The sequence below is a fragment of the Benincasa hispida genome, chromosome 10, assembly GCF_027475165.1.
Source record: "Benincasa hispida cultivar pf3 chromosome 10, pf3_genome.v1.1, whole genome shotgun sequence".
NCBI lineage: Eukaryota > Viridiplantae > Streptophyta > Magnoliopsida > Cucurbitales > Cucurbitaceae > Benincasa > Benincasa hispida.
Genome location: NC_143487.1, coordinates 43,379,290 through 43,388,128, shown reverse-complemented (window position 1 = coordinate 43,388,128; position 8,839 = coordinate 43,379,290). Strand labels below are relative to the sequence as shown.

The window sequence follows — 8,839 nt, the reverse complement described above, 5'->3', positions numbered from 1 at the left end:
AACATTTCATGCTTAAAGCCATTTTATTATGGACCATTAATGATTTTCCTGCGTATGGTAACTTGTGTGGTTGTATGGTTAAAGGATATCATGCATGTCCAATTTGTGGAGAGAATACTTTATCCACTTATTTCGGGCATTGCAAGTTTCTACCCCACCATCATTCATATAGAAAACAAAAGAAAGCTTTTAATGGCACACAAGAATTAGAATTTGGTCAAGAACCATTGAGTGGGGAAGAAATTCTTGTAGAAATAAGTAAGTATCAATATTCATTTGGTAAGAAAAGTATCAAAGAAAAGAATAGTGGAGATAGCACTTCAACTTATTGGAAAAAAAATCTATTCTTTTCGAGTTAGGATACTGGAAGTATCTTGATGTGCGATATTGTTTAGACGTGATGCACATTGAAAAGAATGTATGTGCAAATCTTATTGGCAAATTGCTTGATATTCCTGGTAAAACAAAAGATGGAATAAGGACTCGATTAGATTTGGTGGAACTGAACATTAGATCAGAGTTAGCTCTTCAAGTAGAAGAGAAAAAAATCTTTTTACCTCCCGCATGTTATACATTAACATGAGCTGAGAAATTGAGTTTTTGTAAGGTACTATCAGAAATTAAAGTACCTGAAGGCTATTCATCGAACATTCAAAGTTTAGTGTCGCTCACAGATTTAAAACTTTACGAACTTAAGTCGCATGACCATCACGTTCTTATGCAACAATTATTACTGGTAGCCATTTGTGATATTTTACCCAAACATGTAAGACTTGCAATTACTCGCCTATGCTTCTTCTTTAATGCTATATGTTGCAAGGCGATCGATTCATCTCAGTTAAAGGATATGCAAGAGGATATCGTTGTCACTCTATGCCTCTTATAGAAGTATTTTCCTCCATCATTCTTCACAATAATGGTACACCTTATAGTGCATCTCGTAAGAGAGGTTGAGTTTTGTGGACCTGTTTATTTGAGATGAATGTATCCTTTTGAACGATACATGACAGTGTTGAAAACTTATGTACGAAATAGAAATCGACTAGAAGGATGTGTTGGAGAAAATTATATTGTTGAAGAGACTATAGAGTTTTGTTCTGAATTCGTATCTGGTGTTAATTCTATTGGGCTAAACTCATCAACAAAGAAAGCGAATTCAAACATTGATAGAGCATTGTCAGCTGCTTCTTTTATCAGATCGAGTAAGGATGAGTTAGATCAAGTTCATCTTTATGTCATTCAAAATGTAAATGATGTGCTTTCTTATGTCGAGTATGTAAATCTTCATCTTATTCTTGTTTTAGGTTACTTGATTATTCAATAATCTACTAACTTTTTCATTTATAATAGGCAACATATGAATATTTTGTCTAAGCTCAATTCTGGTAAAAATAAAAGTAGAAAGTGGCTTCAAGAAGAGCATAATCGTACATTCAGTCGGTGGTTGTCCACACGGGTAATCTCTAGAGACCTACTATTTGATATATAATTAAATGTTAATTACTAAAATATTATGAAATATATCGTAGGTTGCACAAGCTCTCGAAGTACCCAAAAATTCCATATCGCCTTCTTTGAGATGGATAGCTAATGGACCTTGTCCAAATGTGGAAAAATATTCTGGTTATGTGGTCAATGGTTACTATTATCACACAAAGAATCGCGATGATGTTAGGAGGGTTCAAAATAGTGGAGTTAGTATAACGGCTACCACAATGCAAGTCTCTAGTGCTAAAGATAAAAGGCCGTCATGTCAGATATGACCTTTTATGGTGTAATACAAGAAATATGGGAGCTTGACTATCATGAATTATCATTTATTTTATTCAAATGTAATTGGGTTGAGAATAGAACTGGAGTCAAAACAGACGAGTTTGGGTTTTCTATTGTGGACCTTAATCATATTGGACATAAATCAGACCCATTTATTTTAGCCTCTCAAGCAAAAAAAGTGTTCTATGTAAAAGACCCCACAAATTTGGGTTGGTCAATTGTTTTAACATCTCCACAACGAACAATTGAGGATAATTTTTATGAAGATGAAATAGGAGATATGCTACAAGAGTGTGGTTATGAAGGTATGCAAAGAATGCCCAATGTTGATACATTTACTGAGATTGATGATACAACATCCACATACATTAGACATGACTGTGAGGGTCGATGGGTTGATAAATAATGTATTAAACATGGTATGTCATTTACTATGGTTATATGTATTTAAATATTAAGATTATATGTTTTTTTATGTGAGTAATATTTTTTTTCTTTTTCAGATTGACATGGAAACTTCAACAAGTAGAAGTGAGGATGATAGAAATATGATCCCACAAAAATATAGTAGAATAAGTATACCACGTGACCTAACTACAATGTCTGAGTTGGCACAAATAAGGACATCTGGGCAACGGTTGACCATCGATTATAATGAACATGGAAAACCGGTTGGATCTGGCACAAAGAAGATGCAGAGTTATATAGGAGTTTGTGTTCGACAACAAATTCCTATAATGTATGATTCTTGGAAAAAAGTTCTAAATCATTTAAAAGACAAATTTTTTGATTGTGTAGCGGTATGTGTTCTAAACTTTTAATTCATGTGCATAGTAGTTTATTAGTTTATTGTTTAACTACTTTTTTTCATTGTGCAGATGTCGTTCAATGTGGACTCTAAGTCCAAACATTATATACTAATGTCTGCATCTAGGAAGTTTCGGACTTTCAAGACAATATTGACTCAAAAGTTCATACTTCCATTTAAGAATGAATCTTCGATCTTGCAATTTCCACCGCAACAATATTCTCTTATAGAGTAAGATCATTGGACATCGTTCGTCAACGAACGATTGAGTGAAAAATGGGAGGTAAGTCATTCACAATAAATTACATGTCAACATTATCATTGTTTTGATAGGTAACTTCAACTAGATTTGTTGTACAGAAAATCAGCCGTGTTAAAAAAGAAAGACGTGCAAAATGTGTATATAATCACCACATTTCTTAGAAGGGCTATGTGAATCTTGCCCAAGAATTAGTGAGTTATTTGACTTAAATTAAATATTTTATTCTAATGTGTTTATGCTAATTAAATATGTATGTTCATGTAGAACCTATCGAATGACCCTTCTTATCGGGCGACTTTATGGAAAGAAGTAAGAAAAGGAAAGAATAATGAATACTTTGATGAAGTTACTCAAGAATGTGCCAATCAGATTGTAAGTATATATTATGCAAAATTTAAGATGACATATATATAAGTTTAAGATGATATAGATATTTTGTGAAAATTGTAATATGTTTTACAGGATAAATTGGCTGAAGTTCATGAAGGTGAAGATGTTATCACCGAAGCATTGGGTACGGAAGAACATTGGGGAAATGTTAGAGGAATGGGTGATTTTGTTTCCCATTCTCAATATTTCAAATTAGTAAAACCAAAGTCCTCTATGAGCCAAGAAATTGAAGAAGGCTCTAGTCAAAAAAAATTTCGACATGGTAAAATGTCAAAAGAAAGAACTCACAACAAACAATCTCATCAGTCCAAATCATCTGTTGGAAGTGTTGCACTAAGTGCATCTGAAGAAGATACTGAGAAGATGTTTAAAGCAGAAGATACTGAGAAGATGTCTAAAGAAGATTTGGAGGTAATTTATTTATTGTGACTTTTAAATTTTAATCATATTGTATGTGCTTAACCATGCATGACATAAGTTCTTTTAAATTTGTTAAGGGGACACCATGCCACTTGGCCATAGGAACTGTAGATAATATTGTTGCAGTAGCCACAACATTTGATGATGATGTGTCATGCTTAACTGTTAAAGTTCTGATTGACATTGTCATTGGAGAAGATTTGCCTATACCAATTCCTGTGAAGGGTAAAATAGAGTTCTTAAAGAAAGCAATGGGCAACTTCGTAAAATGGCCTCGTGAACTTGTAGTTATGGTTGACGAGAAAAAAGTATGTTTCCTTTTCAGTTTATGAGTTTGGTTATTTATTATTTTTCCTATAAATTTTTATAACTTTGGTTATGGTAGGATCATTCACAATTAAGAGCTTCAGCCAGTCCTCCAAATATACTAACGCTAATGGTACTATCAAATTATTGAACGGACATGCCATGCATAACATGAACGATGTAGACATGATCCGTATCTCTTTGGACAAGCACATATTTGGAAGAGGCAAATTTATTTATTTAGGCCGCGATGATCTACTCCAATATTACAATATGGTTGAAATAGGCTACATGTGTATTTTGACATACATTGCATAAGTATTATTCATCTAGATTCACTCATGTATACTTTGTTTCATGTTAATAAATAATAACTTTTACTTTGTTTAGGTATCTTTGGGATGAATGTGGTCATGATATTACGAAGAATTTTTTTTATAATTGATCAAGTAAGAATATCGCCACACGTGAAGTCTCAAGATATCCGATCCAGAAATTTAGCCAATCAACTAGAATTTACTAATTTAGACCAATTAGTCCTCATTCCATATAACACAGGGTAAGTAGATACAAGTTCTTAAGTTATTTTTAATTTGCATTATACACGTACTAATATTTCAAAATTGTTGCTTATTATAGTTATCATTGAATATTGATTGTAATCAATCTACAAGAAAATTGTGTTTATGTTTTGGATTCTCTTCAAAGCAAGGTTCAAGAGGATTTTCATGGAGTTATAAATATGTAAGTGTAATTGAACTTTCTTAGCTCTTAATTGAAGTATTTATGTTTAACTAATGTTTTTAAACTATTTAGTGGATTGAAAACATGGCAAGCCAAGCACGATCTCCAACACTATCGGTCTTCTCCAAAATGGAAACCTGTAAAGGTAAATTTGTATTCATTTTTTAACAATTTATGTTCATTCTACTTCTTTATAACAATATAACAATTGTTTTCAACTTCTTTAAATGCAGTGCCCTCGTCAATTAGATTCTGTAGGATGCGGGTATTATGTGCAAAAGTATATACACGAAATAGTGCATAATCCTACTACTCCCATTACTAGCCTCATACGTAAATTATTTATTTTTTATATAGTGCTAGCTTTAATTTAATAAATGGACGTAAACTTATGTTGCATTTATATATATATATATTTTTTCCTTTTTGAGTTCAATACAAAAGATGCATATACGCAAGGAGAGATCGACGTAATTCGGACCCAATGGGTAAGTTTTGTTGGCCGATTTGTGTAAGGATGTAATTCTTTTTTTTTTTTTTTTTTGTCTCAATAGAATATAAATGCTAGCTTATAATGAATGTAAATTTATCAAAGCATGATCTTTGTGAATGGAATTAGTACTAATATGATATTTGTGAATGAGAGAAATGATGGCTTGGTGTAAGTATTCCATGAAACTCAGGTTCTGGTATTGTTTTGCAAATTTTGGTGGATAAATTCATAGGTGGCAGACAAATATTGATGAGTATTGTAATGGATTGGAAATATTGATTCTTGTTTGTGGATAAATTCATAGGTGGAAGACAAATATTGATGGGCTCGCCATGCAATTTTTTTATACTTTTTAATATAAAACAATGGCGTACATTTCCTGACCCAACACGAGACATATAATGTCGTTTTTAACTTATTTGACCAAAAAAATGGATTCGGCAACGAAATTTAAAAAAAAAACTGACAGATTCGGGCTTTAATGTCGGTTAAGAATTAAAAAAAAAAACAGGCTTTAATGTCGGTTGCAAGACCTTCAACGTTGAGACTTTCAATGTCGGTTGCAACCACATTGAAGGTCTTTAATGTCAGTTGGAACCGACATTGAGGTCTTTAATGTCGGTTGCAACCGACATTGAAGGCTGCAATCTTGGTGTTATTGAAGGCCTTTAATGTCAGTTGCTAATCGACATTAAAGCCCAAATTTCTTCTAGTGTATGCATGCAAGCATATAGTATAACAATTATATTATATGATGCACGAGCATGCTATAAAATTAAATCATTCATATACATATATTATAACACTTATAATATAAATGATACATGAAAACAAATGCATAACCTATGGTGGGTTTTGATTCTATATGACATACAATATGACATATAAGAAAAAACATACATCATATATATATTTAAAATAAACAGTTAATGGACCAAGATAGGACACCTAAAAGGAAATTTAAAAGGTTATCTATTACATAAGCAAAAGTCCTCTAGTTCGAAATAAGTGAATCAGGTCATGAACCGCTCGAACCGAACCGCCCTTCAGCAAACTCTTTGCAGTGATCATGTAGCAAACTAGATACGCGGTCTTGTAGCAAATGTTACATGGTTGTGTAGCAAAGTCTACACGATCTTGTAGCATTAGCTACACGATCGTTTAGCAAATATAAACTATATATTATATCCCATATAACACATAATCTATAGTTACATATTGTATCATATACAATATAGCCTATAGATGTCTTTTCTCTCAACAATACATGACATTTAATATAAATCACATTTATATTAAGTTCACTTGATATAAATATAGCCTATAGATGTATAGCCTATAGAGTAAGTTTGAATTTCTTCAGTATAAGATATGCTTGAGGACAAGAATTATTCTAAATTTGGGGTGTGATAACTTGTTGGGATACAAGTTATTGTAACCTTTTACTTAGAATAATGACGATAGAATAGGCAAATATGCGTTAATTTGGCTAGGAATTCATGTTGAATATTATACTTGCACTAAAGTGCACTAAAGTTTCCCGTTGACAGCATATCATGAGTAATTTGCACCAAAAGTGTCTATTTTGTAGTTGACCGCAGGACTTCGTTGCATACGTTGAACTCCTACTCAACGAACAAACAATTGGCCGCATGCCTTGGGATTTCTGAACCTATACCAGTGATCTTCTATCAAGCATCCAAAATGTTGATTATGATTGATGTGCCGACACCTACACCTACCGTGTCAGATGATAATGACTAATCAAAGTTGGAATTCCAACAATTGCCAGCGTATGACTCTATAAATAGAGCCCTGACACCCATGAGAATACATACATGTACACATACACATAGAGAGAGACTTTGAGATTTTAACGAGAGAACTTCTATCTTCCAAACTTCATCCCGATTCATCATCAGAGCTTCACCGGAGCAAGAGTCTAAGAGGGCATTCTCCATTCACACAACCACTCAATACTCAGTAGCCTTGGCATCCATCTGTTGGAAGCAAGAATTTGTTGACAACTGCATTCCTTTCACTTCTCTACTACTTTTTGTTGTTGTATTACATTCTATTTAAGAGATTATTCATTTTGTAAATAACTATTCTATCTTCATCTTATTATTATCATGGTTATCTTCATCATCTTCTCCATCTCTACCTAATTTTCACGGGGTGAGGGGGAAGGTTAATGATATGAACTAAGCTTATTATGTAAGAGTTACACTGTTTGCTCAATGTATGATTATTTAAATGCTTGCCTATGATCACTCATTGAGTCAAGTAGCTATAACTAACTGCCCGAGAGGGTAAGTAGTTTGGATCTCATTAAGCAAAGTAAGAAATATTTTTAGAGATATAAATAACCTTGCGCTCAAGGTAACACATTCATGCATTATAAAATTATGATCAGTATGGCTGGCCACCGAAAGGTGTGCGATGAACAGAAGTTGTAAACCAATATTAACTTTTAAGTTGAAGCTTAGGGATATGGCATTGCTCTCCCCCAAATTCTGATTTCTCCATATATTTCTCATGCATTAAGGCTACTGTGTTACTTAAGTTTTCTCGTAATCAATTTCAAAGTAATCTCTACTAGTTTAGATATTTACATCGCATAATTTAGTTAATCGCATGATTTCAATTTCACTCTATTAACATTAGTTTCACCACATTCGCACATTTATCTAGCATTCTTAGTACAAATCCTCATGTTTGACCTTGGGTCAGCTCGAGAAACTTGCTTCTTATTATACTTGGCAATAGAACAAGAAAACTTGTGACTAGCGTATGATTGACTACAACTGGATGCATAACATAACAACACACACACATACACATACATATATCATAGTGTAGTTCGCGATTGGCACATTTAGAAACCAACAACATTCTGAAGTGCAACTTTCACTCTCCAATCAACTACCTATTTTAATTGATACTTTCACTCTCAAACTAACATAAAAAGATAAAAGTGTTTCCAATTCGACTTTCAAAATAACCTAAATAGTTCATAACAGTCAGTTTGATTATCAAAAAAAATTTTAAACTTTACAAAAAGTTTGTAAGTCACCCTTTAATTCTCAAAATAACCCTAAAATGCTTAAATGTCATTTTGGCTCTAAAAACCAACTTAAATAGTTTCCCAAAAGTGTGTAAGTGACACTTTGATTCTCAAAACAACCTAATTTCTTGACGTTCAGTGCCCCTATACTTTATACTTAAACGATTTTCAAGAAGGCACTATATGCATGAATAGGTTACCATAACTGCAGGATAATCAAGCCACAACATATTACAACACAAACATATAATAACTACACTATAGGCATGATTGACTACCATAGCTACAGGATAGCCACACATAATAACATAATATACTTGCATGCATGAACATATTTTTAAATTTAATTTTAAGAAATATTTAAGTACTTGAAGGTGCATCCCCTTCATGTCCTCGCCCCAACAATTTTTTAATGTTAGACCACTTATCGAGTACCTAAAAAGTGTATAAATGTTGAATTTTCAAAAAAACTTAAAAAGTTTCTAAAAAGTGCCCACTCCTAAAACAACCTAAATAGTTCTCAAATGTCATTTTGATTAAAACTAACCACAAATTACCTAAAAAGTGTCTAATTGA

General features: G+C 32.7%; 1 pseudogene; it reads left to right on the top strand.

Annotated features, from left to right (window-relative positions):
• Positions 1-400: 400 nt before the first annotated feature.
• Positions 401-4,364, top strand: LOC150033384 (uncharacterized; annotated as a pseudogene).
• Positions 4,365-8,839: the final 4,475 nt, after the last annotated feature.